Raw genomic sequence first — 20,602 nt, 5'->3', positions numbered from 1 at the left:
GGGAAAATTGAGTTCTTTCAAGTATAGTCAGGCTCTTGATCGACTACTGTAACCATCTATTATTAATTGCATAAATTTTAAGCCCAGCTCGCTTCAGTGAGTTCTAAAATACTCGGTTTTGGAAAATCAGTAGCCTTGGCCTTCAAACCTTTTTCTCTGTTAGGGGCGCCTACCTCTTGTTTTGAAACTCAAAGCCAAGAACTTTTCCTCTCTCTCTCTCTCTCTCTCTCTCTCTCTCTCTCTCTCTCTCTTTTTGGAATGACCCCTGAGACAATAAATGATATTGAATTGATGGGGCTACTGGGGAAGGGTTAAGAAGGAAATGCAGGAGAAAACTCCAGAGGTGAAATATATCCAAATTCAATCCCACTATGTTTAGTCTTTACTCTAAAATAGGTTTGTAATTTTTTCTGCTATATGAAAATTGTACATAATCATACAGAAGATTCAATTTTTCTTTTAATGGGATCAAAAATGAAATATGTCATCCTATATTGTTTTCCTAGACCACTGAGAACTGATTCACTCTGTCTACCATTTAGGTTACCATTACACCAATATGCCCTTACTTTATATGGATGGTATATATTTGTTATTTTGCGACCAGCTTCTTTTTAAAAAATAATTTTATTAAACATTGAATGATACAAATGATATTTATAAAATATGTGTGGAATGTAAAGATAATACAGTCAGTACTCTATGCTAACCACCTCGTTAAAGAAATGAAAATTCTTCCTTACCTGTAAAGTCCCTGTGCCCCGCTTTTACTATTCTTTTCTTTACTCTCCCCAAAGAGAATTATTCCTAATAGTGTGCTTATCTTTTCCTTTTTTTTAATTATAGCTTTCATACACAAGTATGTCCCTTTCCAATAAGTTAGCCAATAATTAACAGTAAATTTAGTTGTGCATTAAAACTTCTATAAATGAAATCATACTTTATATACTTTTTTGTACTTAGTTTATCCACTTAACATTTTAATCCTAGATTTCTCTGCACTGTGTGAACAGTGTATTTTATTCATTTCTACTACTGTTTGGTATTGTGTTGTGGAATATACCATAATTTATTTAACTGTTTTACTGTTGATAGCTGTCAGAGGAGAGAGAGGAGTGGGGAACTGCATGAAAGAAGGTGAAGGTATTAGCCAAAAATATATATACATATCACATAGATACAGACAGCAGTGTGGTTATCACCAGAGGGAAAGGGGGTGGTGGCTAGGTGGAGGTGGGCAAAGGGCAGGGGGAGGGGAAGGGAAGGCAGAAGGTGACATCTGTAATAGTGTCAACAATAAAAATAAAGTTAAAAAATCAATTTTCCACAAAAAAGCAACAACAAAACACCCCAAAAAGTGCTCCTATGAAGCGTCTTGTACATATCTCCCTAGTGCAATTCCAAGTTCTCTAGGCTAGATCTGAAAAGAAAAATTTCTGGATCATGTCATGGGAAATCAACATTTAGTTGCCACTTTTTCATTTTTGCTAATTAAATAGTGTAAATGATAGCTTATTTTGTTTTAATTGCATTTTCCTAAATATTAGTGAACTTGAGCATCTTTCAGTGTCTGTTGACCATTTTTTTACCTTTGAAATGAAAAATTCCATTTCAATGAGCCTATCCAAATATTTTTCTTCTGGAGTCTTTGTCTTATACAATTTTAAAAAACCTGTTTTCAATACAAATTCTTTATTGGTTATGTGGTTTAAAAATATCTTATCCCAATTTATGTTCATGTATACTAAGACACATTTGAGCAGTTAGATGATTTTCTTGTTTGGCTATCATAACACACCATTGAATATTTTGTAACATTTTGCTCCACTTAAAAAACTTGTATTGAGTAGAATAAATCCCAGAAATCCAATTATTGGGCCAAAAGGTAAGAATATCTTCATGGCTTCTATATAAATATTGCTGAATTACTTTCAAAAAAGATCATACCAATTTGCAATGCCAGAAACAGTCAAAGATGTAACAGTTTCACTCTAATCAACCTTAGGTTTTGTCATTGAATATTTTTCACTAGTTCAATGTGCAAAATGTTTCTCAACATTGCTTTGGTTTGCATTTCTCAATTGCTAGCATGGATGAACATTTTCCACAGTGTTTGTTTAATAATAGTATTTTCACTTATGTAAATTGTATATTTACCTTCCGGGTCTTTATTTTATGTTAGGCTAAGAATAATAAATACAGCTCTTGCAAATGAGAAGTAGAAAGTGATGTTCTGATTTCAAAATGATTATAAAAGATTTTAAAAGCCTGAGTGTCTTACATATAACTACTTATGGTAATTTTAACGAATATTTTTAAAAATCATCTATGTGTCAGGCATTGGGAATGCAAAGCTGAAAGAGTTGGTTCTTGCTTTCAAGGAATTTAGTCTTTTATGTTAAAGCAGGCAACTATGACAGAGAGGTGCTCCAATGTTATGGTGGCCCTAAAGAGAGTCTCTCTCTCAGAAGAGGGGGGTGTGAATGGAGGAGGAAGAGGGTATGGGGGTATAAATGGTGATGGGAACATTTTTTTAAAGCACAATAAGAGGAATAAGAACATGAATATGTTGTTAAAAAATAAAATAGAAGGCTTCTCTAGGTGGTGACCCTTGCATTAGACCTGGCAGATGAGTGTTAAGTAATTACAGTGAGTGCTGCAGACTGAGCTGACTGCATGTGCAAAGGAACAGAGGTGGAAAGAGCTTGGCCCTTCCCTGTGATGAGCCGGAGCTGGCACTGGAGCAGCAGACTGGAGACCCATTTGTCCACTCTAAGGAGTTTAAAGTCTATTCATAAAATGCTGGAGAGCCTCCAAGGATTTTTAAGCAAATCTGGAAAACTTCTCACAATAGCAGAATAGGGTAGAGGATAGGTGGGTCATGAGATCAGTGTAGCAACATTTAGAAGTATTTTGGGGAGAAGAGATGGGACAGTAGTGATGGCCATAGAGAAGAGGTGACGAACTCAAGAACTATTTGGAAGTATATCAACAGCTTTAAGACAACCAAAGACTTAAGTCAAATTTGCTACGATAAGAGAAGACAATGAAAAGCCACTATACCACCAGGGACAGGAGTGACAATTTTAGGACAGAGTCAGACAGAGGCAAATGAAGGCCTGAACCCTTTCTCTTCCCAGCAGCAACAATATCCTTTACTATGAAAAGCCCCTGCAGTGAACACCTCATACAATTATGTCCTAGTCCCCTGTACTAAACAGCTGCCTCTTTGCCTGAGGGTTTGCATTGTGCCTCTGTATGCCCTTGGGAAGACAGAGGCTTAGGAAATCCTTTAAAGCAGGTGCAAGACTACTGGGACAGGGCTCTCTAGGTTCCTGCAGGCCCAGAATGTGCTCTAGGAAGGGCAGCATTGGGCTGCAGTTAGCCATGTACTGGGGCCTCAGAGTCTTCTTGCTCTATGAAGCAGGCTAGAGAATAGAGGCCCCTTTGCGAGGACTGAGGGCAGTAAGGTGAAAGGTTCTGCCTCTGCAGAGGGGATGTCCCCAAAGGCACGTGCCTTTGAGACTAGGAGCTGAACCTGTGTCATGTGGATTCTGGGGCAGCTTTAGTGAGTACTCAGTTCCCACTAAATGTCTGGAGCAACTTAACAGGAACAGGGAAGCTAAGATACCTTTGCCAATTTGACAACAACCCCATTTTTGGAGATACAGGAGATGACATTTATCCACTGTATCCAACTCCACTTTCAAGGTGGGTTGTCTGAGGAACTATGTTATAGAAAATTTATATTTATGCTAATAAAAGTCTCCTTTTTCAAATTATTAATACTTCCTTTGCTTCTAAATGGTCATCCATGGTTTTCCTATACTTGTTGAGTACCAGTTTTCTCATTCTTAGTAATGAAAACATATTTACATATCAGCAAATTTAAAATACCCAACAATACTCAAAAAAATATGTATTGAGTAACTATTATTTATGTGATTGGGGGAACAGTGGTAAAACCAGGCAGAAAAAAATTGGCCTTTCTGGAGTTTTAGATTGTTTCCTGGAGTTTAATTTTCTGGGGACAGAAAATGAAAATGTAAAAAGTGAGCATGTAAGATAATTTGAAAAAGTGATAGATGCTACATGAAACAATAAAACTGGTAATGTGCTAGAGGGTGACAGCAGAGTGGGGTGAAGACTTTTCTAAGGACTGAACTTTTAGCTTGGGTCTCACTTAGTTCTGCTGAGATACTGAAATGTCTACTTTTAGCCATAATGGCCATTTTCTCTGAAAATCATCCCTGACTTTGCTAAATCTTTTGTTCTAAAAGCTCCATCATGTTTCAATTTCACATTTCTAGGTGTTTATTTGATTAATGCCTCTCTCCCCCAGAGACTATGTTCTATGAAAGGACCACTCTTTACGCTCTATTTCATCCAGGTACCAGCTTATTGTAGGTGCTCAGTGTATATATGAGTGAAGGAACATCTAGCAGTTTGTGAATGCTTAACAAGTCTGGAATTGTGCATATTTTTCTGATATTTTTCAATGTCACAGTGTGCTTGACAAAGTGAGCACATGATAAATGTCTCATTGGCTATTTTTGGTTAGAACTTAGGAAAAAGAGGAAACTAATATGGAATAAGCAGTATTAAAAAAGTGTAAATTATATAACTTACCTTTGTCAAATTATGGAGTATTGTTAGGATTCAAAGGCTGATTTATGAGTCTTTTCCTTTTAGAAGCTATTCAAACTAGGAGGGTAAAAGAAATAAGGGATTATTCAGCTTGACACCCCACTCCTTCCCCACCCCCCAAAAAAGAATGGATGAAACAAAGGGGAAAAAAGTGAGCAGACTAACTGCTTAGAAAGAAGGTCAGCCCTGGCCAGATCCTCCTTACACAACACAAGCAAGTTCAAGGCTCTAATGGGTATTTGTTAACTTTGCTGATTAACTCTACTTTGCAATAAAATAGTTATGAAATGAAGGATCAGGTAGAAAGATGGGCCCACCTGTGACTTCTTCTTTTTAGGCCTGGAAGATTCTCACTGATGGGGAATTCACTGCTTCCCAAGTAGTTCATATTACCTCACTACTATTAGAAAGTTCTTGTGCAGGTTGAGCCTAAGTCCATCTTTTTTTTTAAATACATTTTTATTCATTTCAGAGAGGAAGGGAGAGAGAGGGAGAGTTAGAAACATCAACGATGAGAGAGAATCATTTACTGGTTGCCTCCTGCTCGCCCCACACTGGGGATTGAGCCTGCAACCCGGTCATGTGCCCTGATCAGGAATCAAACCGTGGTCTTCTGATTCATAGGTTGATGCTCAACCACTGAGCCATGCCGGCCGAGCCTAAGTCCGTCTTTTTATAGCTTCTTAGTGTCTTCAGAATAAACCTAATTTGTGTTTGACATAACAATCCTCAAACATTTATAGTTATGTCTCTGCCCTTTCTCTTGTCCCTATTTTTTCCTCCATAGGCCACCTTTTTGCTCCCCTCTGCAAATCCCTGGTCTTATCTATCTGTGTCCTTTATCTGTGATGCCCTTGAGTTCTGTATGGAGTAGGGTGACCACCTCTGTCTTGATAAATATTATACTGTCATTAATGGAAAACAATATTCATGGAACCCACATCATCCTGTGGAGAACTATTGAGCTCAATACCAGACAGAACACTTAAGTCTTTTCCAAATTACTCTGCTGTTGAGCTATGTTACCCTATTTTGCCTTTGTGTAGTCACTTGTTTAGTACCATTGTTGTCCCATGCCTCCAGGCTGGTAAATATTTTAGATTCTAATTCTGTCATCCAAACCATATTTTCATAGTTTTATGCAATAGAAAAAACTGTTAAGCATGCTTTTTTACTTCCATCTAGTCACTGGAAAATCTTGATCATGAAAAGACTGAGCTCAAAGCCTATGGTTATCATTAGAAGGAACTTTCTCACAGGTTGGCATCAGTGCTAACTGGCATCCTCTTTGGCACGGTTTTTCAATCTATTACAAATCTATCTTGTTATGGTATCATCAGGCCCAGTGGTTTTCAACTTTTGCAGTATATTAGAGTCAACTGAAGAGCTTTGAGAAATCCTGACATCCAGTGCCCACCCCATACCAATTAAGTCAGAACCCCTGGGGGGATATTGAGGTATTAGTAATTTTTAAAGCTCTCCAGATGATCTTACTGTGCAGCCAGGGTTGGTCACAACTGATCTAACCCAGTGTTTAACAAACTTTTCTGATGACAAGAATTATCTGAGGAAATATTTTATAAGTACAAATCCCTGGTCCCATTCCCTACTCATGGAGTCAGAATCTTCTGGGAAGCTTCAGAAACTTGGGATGCTGATGGCTCAAACTTAGAAAGTTTTTTCCTGCAAAAGGATATGACCAGAGAATCAGTCAAATCCCTGTTGAAATCCAGATTTACTATTTCACCACATATCTCTGTAAAAGAAGAAGGGCCAATATGACTTATGCAGATATAATAAATTGTACTTTATATGGTAAAATATCTTACTTATGGTAGGCCCTCTGATAAAGTACAATATATATATATATATATATATATATATATATATATATATATATATATAGTGTGAATCTCCAAGGGCATTTATTTATTCAACAAAATGTAGTGATTGCCTCTTCTGGGCCAGACTTGATGCCAGGCAGCGAGATAGTGAGAAGGAAGCCATGGTCCTTGACCTCATTATCTGTTCACAGCCTGGGGGCGGGGGATAGAGGAGACATGGACATAAAACAAGTGCCCTACATAAGTACAAATTGTGGTAACTGGAGTGAAGGGAAGAGAATTCTGAGGTAGGGATAATGGGGATGGTAGTGATAAGGGGTTGATTTGAAGAAATGACGTTTCAGTGATACATGAATCCAGAGGAGGCAGCCCTGAAAGAAGAATGAGAGACACTGCTAGTAGATAGGAGAAGCTTTGGAGGAAGAAAGAGACAGGGATGCTTGAGAGACAGAAAGAAAACCAAGCAGGGTATGTGTGGAGAATGAGGTCTGAGAAAATGTAAGGGTAGATTTTGCATTGTGGGAATGAGTTTGGATCTTATTTGAAGTGAAATGAGAAAATGAATATTTTTAAGCTGAAGATGGGATGGGTGAAGTGCTTGTGAGGAGAAATGACTGAGCAGGGACAGAGGGAAAATGGAAGAAGGGAAACCGGTTGGGATTTTTGCAGTGGTCCAGATGAAATATGATAATGGCCTGGGCTGGGATGAAGGAAGTGGAGAGAGTGAAAAGCAGGTGGACCTTGGAGATAAAGAAAACACTTGGATATGGAGTTTAAGGGAAAAGGAGGAATCAAGGATGAATGTTTGCTCTAAAATATTACTGGCTTGGTAATATTTTGTCTACATGAGTCATATATATGAATAACACTTTATTTGGACAAAAAAGTTGGGAAAATAAATAAATAAATAAATTATAATAAAAGAATGAGTGAATAAATGCCTGCTGTGTACAGCCTCTGGGTTGGCTGCTATAGAATATACTCACCTGATTAATAGGGACTTGGGTTCCAAGGAGGAGTCAGGGTAACTGTCTCCCAGCTCTTTCATGAGTTATTTCATTGCCAGGTTTTGGCTAGTGACAAGATAAAAATAGACATAATAAATATAGAATTAATTAGAGTACTTGGAGGAGTAAAATCAAATAGTAGCTGAATGAAGATCATAGGTAGCAAATCTGTCCACTGTTCAATGACTTTTCTTTCTTTTTTTTAAAACATATTTTATTGATTTTTTTACAGAGAGGAAGGGAGAGGGATAGAGAGTTAGAAACATCAATGAGAGAGAAACATCGATCAGCTGCCTCCTGCATACCCCCCACTGGGGATGTGCCCGCAACCAAGGTACATGCCCTTGACCGGAATCGAATCTGGGACCTTTCAGTCCGCAGGCCGACGCTCTAGCCGTTGAGCCAAACTGGTTAGGGCCAACGACTTTTCTTTTTTGTAATGTGAGAGCTTTGTACCAGATAACCTCTCAGTTGTCTTCTAGCTATGACATTCTGTGTATCTTCCATCAGCCTATAGATACCTGTCATACTTGTCACATAAAGTAGAATTCAGAGCATTCTAAAGTACAGTTGACCCTTGAACAGCATGAGGGTTAGGGGCTCTAACTACCTAACTGCCTATAACTTAAATCACTTTCCACATAAACAGATTCCCAAACTTGGATCAAAAATACATAAATGCCAAATGAGTGGATCATATGGGAATTTCTTGGAAAACTCTGCTGAAGGAGAGGCTGGTCTGAAGTGGGTTGGTCAAGTGAAAGTTTGCTGCGGGGAGAGTGAGCAGATCAGCTTGGCAGAACTGGAAGTTGCGGTCAGTTTAGGGAACAGTGGCAAGTAAGCTTGCAAAGATGCATTCAGGTGGGATTGTGGAGAATCTTAGATACCGGTTGAGATGTTTCATACTTTATCCTATGGTGAGTTATGAGCAATAAAACTCAAACTTTACCGCTTTGTCTTTATAAAACAGTTTATGTGTACACAGCATAGTGGGATCTGGGAGTAAGTCGAGGCAGCAGTAACATCAGTGGTCCACCTGGGAAGTGCTGGCTTGTAACTCTGGGATTCCCATTTGTTTCCTCTTTACCCTAGAAGTAGAAGCAGTCTTTGGGATATGGTCTGATAGACATTTGGACTCCTTACTTGGCCACTTTCTAGTTCCAAGATCTTGGGCAGACTCTGAACTTCTCTGCACCTTACTTTTGGATCTTTTAATTGGGGCTAATAGCACCTTCCTTATGGGGTCATTGCAAAGATTAAATGAGAATTTTAAGGCCTTTTGAACACTGATGTTTGCATTTGTCCCGATATACTAGTATGTGTGTACATGCACATGTGTACATATGGAGAGATGGTAGTGATGGGGATGCTCAAACTGAGTAAACCGCTGGAGGATTAGAGGCAAGATAGGCACACTCTGGCCCAAAAGATGGACAGGGGTTCACCATGGCTCGCACTCTCAATAGAGTTGTCTGAGACTCTCTTTTAGCGGTCATTGTTCCATTTCATTGAGCCTTACAGGCTTACAATAAAAGCCTGACGAGTCAGGACATTTCACTGCAAAGCTCTAGAGCAGTGCTCATCAATAGATGCTCATGGTGGGGGAATAGAAACAAATGCTGAAGGGGAAAGCAAACTGAGATTTTGATATTCCTTTGGTCTGCATGCTCCCACTTCCCATGTGTAAAAACCATTGATGAGATGACGCCATTTTTATTTATTGGTTGTAGTGTTGCATTGCTTTGGTGGACTGGGGAAGCAGGAAATCTGAAAACAACTCCTGTGGAGAATAAATGGTGGTATCCTATAAACTGCCAGCAAGATTCATAAGGTAACCTAAGACCCACAGCTTCTTGGTGGTTTTCTACTATTTTGGAAAGTGTGAGCTCATGGCTAAGAGTCATTGTGGATTAAGAAATGTGCAGATGGCCAAGGTTACGACTACCAAAAGTCAAATGGGTTGTTTCAGTTGAGGGACTGGGACAGGTCTTGGCCCTGTCTCCAAATTCTTCCATCTACTGTTTCATTCTTAGTCTTTGAGCTACTGCATTCAAGTCTTAGCCTCTGGTCTTTCATCATGTTTTTGGTCAGGTACAGTGACAGTTTCTAGTGATTACAGATTTATTTAAAAAAGACAACCCACTGACCTTTTTATGAATAGCAGCTTTAAAAAGAAGACTAGAAAAAGTCTCTAAGTCAAGCATATATGTTTTAAATTTGAGAGTGATGCAATGAGTAAGGCTAACCTCACTTTCAATGTGCTTTTAGTTATTATACTGTTTAGTACAGTGTAATTTATATAAGCTTAATCAAATTTATTGTCTTTGACAAAAAGGCAAATGCTTAGAATATTAAATTGTGTTTTTTTTTTTAAGATGAAGAACATAATTAATTTTTCCAAACTTGTCTAAAAACGCTTAGTGGTCAGTTCTGCCGTTTAGATTTATTTAAACATATGTAAATTTGGCATTTTGAGCGGCAATTAATAAAGTTGCTGTAATTTTAATCTTGTATTTTCTCTTCCTCTCTGGCTTTTTGAAAAGGTATGAGGCTAAGCGTTTAAATTACTGTTCCAGCTTTCAAAGATTTTGGCTAGTGCTTTCTGGGGTAATAAAATAGATGATATAAAAACAGTTCATTAAGAATTTTTTAAAGGTACAAGGTTTCATTATAAATAGCATTTACTTGTACTGATTTTAAAGTATAAATGTGTTAGTCTAATCAGTATGGCAATTAATAACCTTTTTCTAATTATAAATGAAATTGCAATTTTAATCATCTAATTTTCAAATATTCACTATCTAAGTGTTCCTTAAATTTCTGCATACATTTTTTTTTTTGCATTTGTTTTCCATGAAGTCTTCATTTATAGCAAATACATTTTAGTCTTTGAACAATTACCTAACTGACTTTGAATAGGTTATTTTGAACCTTTTTGGGCCTCATTTTCTTCATCTGTAAAATAAAGATGTTGATCCCTAAAAAAGGTCCTTTCCAGCTTCAAAATTGTTACTTAAAGATCTCTCGCCTTCGAACACCCATGACAATTCTCTTGACCCCTTTTGGGATATTTATCTATTAAGCATCCCACTTGATTGATTTATGTAGGCATCTTATCTTGCCTATTTTTTAAGCTCTGTGGAGGTAGATTCTTGATTTTTTAATTTATTTTTTGAATTGCTCATAGCATTTAGAGGAAAGCCCCATACAAACAAAACTCAATAAATATTTGTGAAATGATTAAATGAATTTTCTCCTCAAAGCAATTCATTTCCATATAAAAGATTATAAAATTACTAAGCTTTTGCTTTTACTTTGTTTGTACAGTAAGTTTAAAAATGGAAATGTCTGAATTTATTGACCTTTAGACCTATAAGTTAATGTAACATAATAAATACTTTTAAAAACTTGATGAAAATAAAAATGTTGGGAAGGTATCACTTGTGCACTCCAAGATTCCCATTCTCACCTTCAGGCATCTGCTGCATTGACATTAGGCATGGCCATGGGACTTGTTTTAATAATTGAGTGCCATTCCTCAGTGGACATATACAACCTATGTGTGATTCCTTATGCTCATTCCCCTCTCTTGGTGAACCTGGAACCTTAGTTGAGATGATGGAATCATAAAATGTGTAATCTTTATCTGTGAATCATTGGGTGACAAAAATGAGTAGAATGCCCACCTAGTCCCAACTATCAAAAAAGGACTGGTGTAGATATAGTTAGGCAGGTAGCATAAGGCAGAAATAAGGCTTTATTTTTGTCATTGCTTTTTTTGTTGCTGTTACCACAGCATATCATTAGTCCATTCTGACTATTTGAAGTTGTGAATAGAATGAAAATAATTTTATACTTTATTAAAGTTCAAGAAAAATGCTGCAAATTGAAATGTTTCATATTTTACTATGAGCCTCCAATATGCTTTGTGAAAAAGTTTAATTCAAACACTTGAGTAATATTTAGTTCAACCTTCACATACTGTTTTCATAGAGTGAAAAGTAGTATGCTTTTGATATAGCTTCAAAGCAAATTATAAAAGAAACATTTTTAGAATTGTGTTATAATAGAGATAATGGAAATTCTCTGGTGAATGCTTGTTGGATATGTTCTTATTCAAACTCACTTTTCCTTGGTAAGAACCAGGATCAATCACATACTCAACTTATTATCATATTTATTTACCACTAGTGATTTTCAGGTCAGTTATTATTAATATTTTATAGAAAATAGATTTCAGCATGTGTAAAGAGGCTGCATTCGAACCTTCTCTAGTTTTATTTTAAGATTTTTTCACTGTTCTTCCCCCCAAAAGAATATATATTATAGAAACCAAAACTTAAAAAACAACAACATCCATTTAAAAGCCCTTTGTGTGCCTCTATTACTTTATGTAGATGTACCATAAGACATAGGGGTGACCAGTACAGACCTCAGGGCTGGATGCCTGGGCTTAAATTCCAGCTCTACTAATCATGAGGCTTTTGATTTTGGGCAAGTTACTTCTTTTCTTTGTGTCTTAGTTTTCTCATCTGATAAATAGTGATAGTAATCCTAAATCATAGGACTTATGTGAGTATTACCTTATGTAAAACACTTAAAACAGTATCTGCTATATAGTGAGCACTCAGTAATTGTTGCTTACTCTGTCTCTTAGGAGGATTCTTCTATTATTGGAAAAGTTTTATCAACAAATTTTTATTTATTTTACAGGACACTATTTGGATTTTTTTTTAGTATAGAGTTTATTCTTTTGCCCCTTTTCTCTTTGTCACATTTTATTATCATGCCAGGAGTTAATCATACATGCATATTGTAAATTATATTTTCAACTTACTTTTGTTGATATCCAGTGGTCTATGAGGTTAGTTACTGCTAAATGATTATTACTATGACTAAGTCCTTTAATAATACCACAAACCCGTAAAACATAAACATGTTCCTAGAATCATAAAATTTATTTCTAATCCAAATTATATTATTTAGATGAAACATTAGTCAAGATTAAAAGCTCTACTAGTCATGATAGATGTAGAAGATTGCACTATGGATCACATTTATAATGTAATTTGGAGTACAGTGATTGTGCATTAAACCCTAAAGTGGCATTTTAATGTAGAAACATGGGGGTCTTTTACATATGTTTTAAAATATGTATTCATATTTGAGAAATAAATTATGGTAGTCTTCTATGAATAGCTAGTGAATTCTGGTTGAGTGGCTACCATGGCCAGTAATAAGGCATAAAGATTTTGTGCTCTGCATGCATTAATTGGACAATATTTTCAAAAGGATTATGGTGTGGGGGGGGGGGGGCGGAGAGAGAGAGTAGTGTCAAGTAGAAGAGGCATCCAGGCAGCTGGTGATGCAGGGGTGGAGCAAGGGGCAAGTGTGTGCATAGAGAGGATGTGGTAAATCAAATTCATTCCAAATGGTGAATCAGCAAAGCTATTTTTGTCAAACATTTCTAATTCTCTGCTTACTTCAATAAGAAAAACTTCTGTTTTCTGAAAATAAGGCTTGAAAAGGAGAATGGCATTTGCATTAGGCATGTAATAGGCTTAACTGGGGAAGGAGTGGGGCAGAAGACCAAAGGAGAACAAAAAAATGAAAGAAAAAGAACTTAACCTTCCCTGTTTCTCAGGGGGGTGGTCTCTTAAGAGCCAACCCAGGATTGACTCATGCCACCACCTCTGGCTCTTCCATATCCTAACTGCAAAACTCATTGGACTTTTAAAAAGAGGATACCAGTAGAGTCACCATTGCAACAAACTGAGAGCAGATGTGAAATTTCTTCTTTGTCTGGCATAAGAAAGAGTATTTTGAGCATATTTCCCAATCAGGAGTGCTTGAGCAAAAGTAAAAATGACTTCACAGATTAGTAGGATGTTTACAGGACAGTCTCTTTTTTTAAAGTTCTTGCCATCCAACATATCAGGATGATATTCATACATACACTACCTGTTCAAATATATCAAATAAAGTGACCAACTGTCAGTTTTTCTTGATCTTTATTTCCCACTAATTGTAGGTATAAAAAAATAAGGAAAAACTGCTTTCTTTCCCAGTTTTCCATAGACCCATTGCCCTTGGCATGGAGTCAAATTGTAGATTTCAAGACTGAATTACCCTATCAGTATGAGCTCTGATTTTTGCTGTACTCTGCATGAGAAAGTGCTAAGTGGAGGCTGATGGGAGGGTGGGTGATTTGTAACTTTTTAAATAGGCTCATTAAGCACAACATCAACTCAAGTCTGCACATTCTGTTCCTGTGTGGTGGGGTTGCTAATTATTCCCTGCTGACTGAATCAGGTATAAGAGAGCAATACAGCAAGTCAAAAGTTGGAAAGATCCTAGGAAAAGCTGTTGATGAATATCACTTCGTACCTGATAACAGTTCACAGTTAACTTTCTCACTAGCCAGGTCTAAGTTTGCAACATTACATCCCTTTGATCAAAAGTGGTCAAGTGTCCTCATGATAGGACATTTCGCTCCAGTGAATGAGAGCAAAGCTACCGAGGCAACCAGATACAGTTTGATGTGAATAAAGGTGGGTCCCAAGATAACTAATTCTATTTCCTGGCCCAGACTAATTCACTTTCACCTCCAGCCACTATATGCACTCAGGAACTCCTCTACTTTGTTTTCCAAGTCAGATCCCTCCCTGTCCACTTTGTACCATTGTGACTTGAGCTTGAGCTACAAAAATACTCTCTTGTCTGTTTGTTGAAGGGGGAGACCTTTATAGTGAATTTATTCATTCAGTATGTCTTGATCCTTCCCTGATCAGTGCTTTGAATAAAAAAAATGAGAAAACTCACATTTGAGTGGGTGGACTTGGTGCTAACAACGGTAAGGATCTATTGATACTTTTTACCCCATGCACTGTGGTAGAATTTCTTTCATTCTCTTTTAATCTCCATAATAAGCCTTTAGAATAGGTATTATTATTTTTCTCAGTTCACAGACGAAGACACTGATGATTATAGAACTCACATAGGTATTAATTGGTGGTGCTGGAATTAGAACTCTCTCCCTCTGAAGCTAATCTTGTGCGCTTACTGCAGCATGGGGTTAGTCTGAAACAAGAATTCTGAAACTCCTGCTGGGGGTGGAGTTTCTCCAGGGTTTTAAACTGTCACTTTCAATCAGCTTTACTTCATTCTCTGAAAAGTCTGGAACTTAGACAAAGCAAGATAAATTCATTGAGGAATAAACTGGTTGGTGGGTTTATTCCCAAGGATGGGCAGTATTTGTGCTCCTTCCCCACCTCCAGAGGGCAGCCATGTGTGACCTGGGTTTGCCTATATGGGCTCACAAGGAACAACAACAGCCTGTAATTATTGGAATCGAGAGTCTTAGGGGATTAAAATAATAGGCTTTTGTTTTTTAAAGTCTGGGCTTAGCACAGGAGGAGCTGGGTTAATAGGGAGATGACTTCTAGGATCGAGGGAGCAGAAAAATAGCCCAACAATAGAAATAGTGGGAGCGTGAGTGCCTTGTGTGTGTTTGGCAGATAGGTGGCAGCGGCGGGGGAGGGGGGGGGGAGTTTGGCAGGAGGAGAGGGAGAAACTCTGCTCTGGCTCCCTGAAGTCCCTGGAGGGGGCAGGGCCAAGACTGCCTCAGAGGCAACCATGATGGATTGAAAGCCAGGGTCCCTCTGCCACCTCCCAGCACAGTCCCAGTCCTCATGTGCATGTGCCCCTGAATGACTAAGGCTGGATTTTTCTGCCAAATGCTTTCATTGGATTGCTAGACTGGAGTTAAATTGAATTAGAAGAATAAATGGGACATCTCCTACATCTAGTGTCTCAGAACAAAATTGAACTTATATCTCTAAAGGGTACATCCTCCACAGAGATGATATTATCATCCCCAAGGGGACACAAATGAGTTCTTTGGGAGAAGGGGATAAGATTAGCCCTATTCATTTTAAGTATAAACCACAGCTATACACATAATATGTAAGCAGCTATATGGTATATTTGTGGAATATCACAGGAAGATGAAAAAAATGTTTTAAAATGCCTCTTTAAAAAGGTGTGAAAATGAAAATAAGATGACAAACACTACTCTAAAATCTCAGATTCTTAAATAAATATTCAAAGTTCCAAGGGTCAGAGAGGAAGGTAAGAATAGCCATTTAGGAAAGAAGATAGATGTGTGATACTTTGAAGAAACAGAAGGAAGTGGGGAGAAGGACAATGATGCAAGCATTATAAAAAGAATTTTTTTCTGTTTAGATGGGCAAAAACTCACATAAATAAAACAATAAATTAGTTAAGTTCATCCCTTTAACCTAGATGATATTGTTATAAGCTCTTTAAACTGTTTCTGCAAATGTCAGGAAACTGAAGTTCCGCATTTACTCATGTTTAATATATTCTCTCTCATGTGCTGGATTTGCCTGTTGCTGGGCATGAAATCTTCTAAGCATCTTGGGCATTGTGGCTTCAGGTGTCATCTCTTTCCTACAGTTCTACACTCTGTTTGCTCCCTCCATAAATATTTACTGTCAGAACCCCTAGAAAGTGAAATTAGTTACCTTTAAATTTCTTCCAAATTGCAAAAGGACCAGATAAGGATGAAATCCTTTGGTTCTTTTTGGCTAGGTCTTAATTTAAGTTCTGTAGTTCAATAATTCTCAAAACTTTAGCTGCATCCGAATCACCTGGAGGTCTTGCTAAAGCTCAGGTGGCTTGTTGGGCCCTATCCTCAGAATTTCTGATTCGTGGGCTGGTGGTGGGGCCTAGTAATTTGCGTTTCTAATGTTGCTGCTGATGGTTGGGGATTACATGTTGAGAACCACTGTACCAATGACAGGTCATCAGGATCACGGAGCAGCTATTACAAACTCTGTATTCCTGAGCTACACTTTTGAGAATCTGGGTCAGTAGGTCTGGAGAGGCACTCAGGTTTTATACATTTTTGTAGTCCCCCGATAATTTTGATAACCTCTTGAGTTGTGAATTCCTCCTTCATGTGGCTTTCATCAGGACTGTCCTCTGGTACTCAAGACTGACTGCCCTTTGGTTCTTCATTTGTGAAATAACTGCTGGGCAATGCACTGCTCCCAGTGGGTGTTGCAGTTTTGTGGTGTCATTTATTAATATTCTCATTCTTATAAAGTGGATGTTGATTTCATTCTTGAGATTCCAGGGAAAAGAGCAGACCTCTCTCTTTGGGGGTTGGTTTATGAAATTATACTATCCAGAGACAGGAAATTAATTAGATCACTTATGAGGAAAATATAAAAAGCAAAACTCTGGATTCTGTGTTCAACTGCTCAGATAAACAATGGGCCTCTGAGAAATGTATAACATTTGGGAATTGCATTCATGAAAACCTCCTCTTTGAGTTGGAGCAGGAGAATGTAAAGCACAGGCAAAATTTTTCTGATATTTGGGAAATTGGTTTGCTCGGGAAGGCAGTATTGGTATTTGTGCTTGAAGAAAATACAATTTTTTGAAACTGATGTGATTTTCTTGAATTTAGTTTGAAAGTTATTTCCAAGACTGGATTGGATGATTAAAGCTGAGATCTCTTTACCCTGAAGAAAGGGCAAGAACAACATCAGCCAGACAGTTAATCAATCTATCAATTGATCTGCCTATCTAATCTTCATCCCTTTCCATTGAAAATTTGTTGTAGCTCCTAGATAGACCTTTACAAATAACTTTCTAGGAAATAGTCTGATTTGTTTGCATTGAGGAGATTTTAGCAAACTCAATATAGGGAGAAGCACAGTGATGTACGCTGTGTAAGGACAAGGGGATTCTGAGAAATTGTTAGGCAAGGATGGTTGCTGGGTTAGCTAAGCCTTTCTAATTAGAAACTTGAGGAGTGGGGAGCGCCTGTGACTCAGGGACCACACACTAATGGTTCTGGAATTAGTTATAGATCCTGAAGGAACTGGACCAGCAGCTGGAAAGGATATTTATCAGAGAATCTTGTATATATAATCACTTAATTATTACATTTCTGGATATGAGGAATATGTGCTATCAATTACCTTCAAGTTTCATTTCTGAGTTAAAGATTTAAGCACCTCCCTTCACCTCTATGGGTAAACAATCCCTTGGCACAATTTGAGGCTGGGGCCTGTGAAGAATCTTTGGCATCTTAACAAGTGGTACTGTCCATATAACTTCATATATATATATATATATATATATATATATATATATATATATATGTTGAAGTTTTATTTTTTATTATTTTTTATTTTTTAATAAATCTTTATTGTTCAGATTATTACAGATGTTCCTCTTTTCCCCCCATAGCTCCCCTCCACCCAATTCCCCCCCCCCACCCCATGCCCTTACTCCCCCTGCCACTGTCCTCATCCATAGGTGTAAGATTTTTGTCCAATCTCTTCCCACACCCCTCACATCCCCTTCCCTCTGAGAATTGTCAGTCCACTCCCTTTCTATGCCCCTGATTCTGTTATATTCACCAGTTTATTCTGTTCATCAGATTTTTTATTCACTTGATTTTTAGATTCACTTGTTGATAGATATGTATTTGTTGTCACTTTGTTGTTCATAATTTTTATCTTTACCTTTTTCTTCTTCTTCCTCTTCTTAAAGAATACTCTTCAGCATTTCATATAATCCTGGTTTGGTGGTGATGAACTCCTTTAGCTTTTTCTTGTCTGTGAAGCTCTTTATCTGCCCTTCAATTCTAAATGATAGCTTTGCTGGGTAGAGTAATCTTGGTTGTAGATTCTTGCTGTTCATCACTTTGAATATTTCTTGCCACTCCCGTCTGGCCTGCATAGTTTCTGTTGAGAAATCAGCTGACAGTCGTATGGGTACTCCCTTGTAGGTAACTAACTGTTTTTCTCTTGCTGCTTTCAAGATTCTCTCTTTGTCTTTTGCCCTTGGCATTTTAATTATGATGTGTCTTGGTGTGGTCCTCTTTGGATTCCTTTTGTTTGGGGTTCTCTGTGCTTCCTGGACTTGTAAGTCTATTTCTTTCACCAGGTAGGGAAAGTTTTCTGTCATTATTTCTTCTAATAGATTTTCAATATTTTGCTCTCTCTCTTCTGGCACCCCTATAATTCGGATGTTGGTACACTTGAAGTTGTCCCAGAGGCTCCTTACACTATCTTCATATTTTTGGGTTCTTTTTTCTTTTTGTCTTTCTGGTTGGGCGTTTTTTGCTTCTTTGTATTTCAAATCTTTGGTTTGATTCTTGGGGTCCTCTAGTCTACTGTTGAATTTCTGTATATTATTCTTTATTTCAGACAGTGCATGCTTAATTTTTGACTGGTCCTTTTCCATTTTTTTTTTTTTTTTGGCATTCTCATTAAGATATTTGAAGGTCTCATTAAGTTTCTCAGAGGTTTCTAGAAGATTCTTGATTAACCTTATAACTGTGGTTTTGAACTCTATATCTAGTAGTTTGCTTTCCTCCATTTCTTTCATTCGTGACATGTTACTTTGTCTCCGCATTTTGGCTGCTTCCCTGTGTTGATGGAGTGGCTTTGTGTGGTAGGTGACCTATAGGACCCAGTGGCTCAGCCTCCCCAATCACCTGAGGTGGACACTCTTGGTTCACCCCTTTGTGGGCTGGGTGCACAGCCTTGTTGTAGTTAAGCCTTGATTGCTGTTGATACACTGGGAGGAATTGACCTCTTGGCCAATTGGCTGTGAGAATCAGCTGTGTCTATAATGGAAGAACTGCTGTGCTGGAGACACCCTTACGAGGCAGGACTTGCTTCAATGGGGCTTTGGTGCTCACTGAGTCTGCCTCTTGAGTGTGTCTCTTATGAATGTGAGGAGTTGAAATGTGGTATTGTCTCACACTGACCACTAGGTACACTGGCTCCTGGATCTCCCAGGAGGGGCAAGTCAGCTACTGCCTGAGGCCACCCAGCAGGAGCTACAGGGAGATCTGCAGATTTCTCTTCTTTGTTTGGTGTTTGGAAGTTTTGGAGCTGTCTGACCCAGCTGCAGTTTGTTAGGTTAAGCTGCGAAAGGGCAGGCCATTCATATGCAAAAGCTGCTGCGCACAGTTTGGGTGGGTTTGTAAATTCCAGGGGGCGGGGTCTCAGGGAATCACTAGGGCATGGCAAACAGCAATGGCTGCCAGTCAGTCGTCTCTGAGTCTTCGTGTTTCCGCGTCCCCGCATCCTGTGCCCCAGCGCAGTAAACAATGATTCCTGAGAGCACCTCTGCAAGAAAGCCACCCTCACTTTCCTACCCGATGGCAGACAGTCCAGCTTCTCCCTGTAGGAGTCTGGGTCCCCAGAGTCTCGCTGGAAACTGGAGTTCAGAGCAGTAGGGAGCTTGTATCTCCTTCCGGATTGAAAAAAAACAGAGCACCCAGTCGCCAGCCCGATTCACATGCCTCCATACCTCTGCTTTTCTGCACCTCCGCACATCCTACCCAGTCTCAATGCGCTTTTTTCTTTCCTTCTAGTAGTAGAACTTCTACACCGCCAACTTTCCCATGGTTCTGGGTGATAGTCGTTTTGTCTTTTAGTTGTAGTTTTGGTATGGTTGTGAGAGGCAGCACGTACAGGTGTATGCCTTATGACGCCATCTTGGTTTCCCCTATTATATATTATTGCTGATATTTTTCTTCATTATCCTGTCCATTCACTCTCCCTAATATTTGGGAAGTAGAAATATTTACTCATAAATATCTTTTGACCTAGCCACTAATATATGACCCCTTTAACCTTCACCAAAATGACACCTTGGATGCAACAATGCATGAAACTCTACTCACAAATATACAGATACCCATTTCTTTCATGTCATTGAGACATATTTATTTACTTAATTTTATTTATTTTTGTTTGCTGTCTACATGTAACTTTTTTATTTTAAATCTTTATTGTTCAAAGTATTATATATGTGCCCCCTTTTCCCCATTGACCCCTTCTAGTCTGCCCCCACCCCCTGCCCCAGGCCTTCACCACACTATTGTTTGTGTCCATGGGTTATGCATATAGGCATACAAGTTCTTTGGTTGATCTCTTCTCACCCACCCACCTACCTCTGCCTTCCCTCAATGGTTAAAAGCAGTGACTCATAAAAATGTAACTGGATTTCCATCCACTTTTTTAGATTCCAAGATGCCTTATGTCTCAC

This window comes from Plecotus auritus (assembly GCF_963455305.1).
Source record: "Plecotus auritus genome assembly, chromosome: 4".
In the NCBI taxonomy this organism is placed as follows: Eukaryota; Metazoa; Chordata; class Mammalia; order Chiroptera; family Vespertilionidae; genus Plecotus; species Plecotus auritus.
This window is presented reverse-complemented; position numbering follows the sequence as displayed.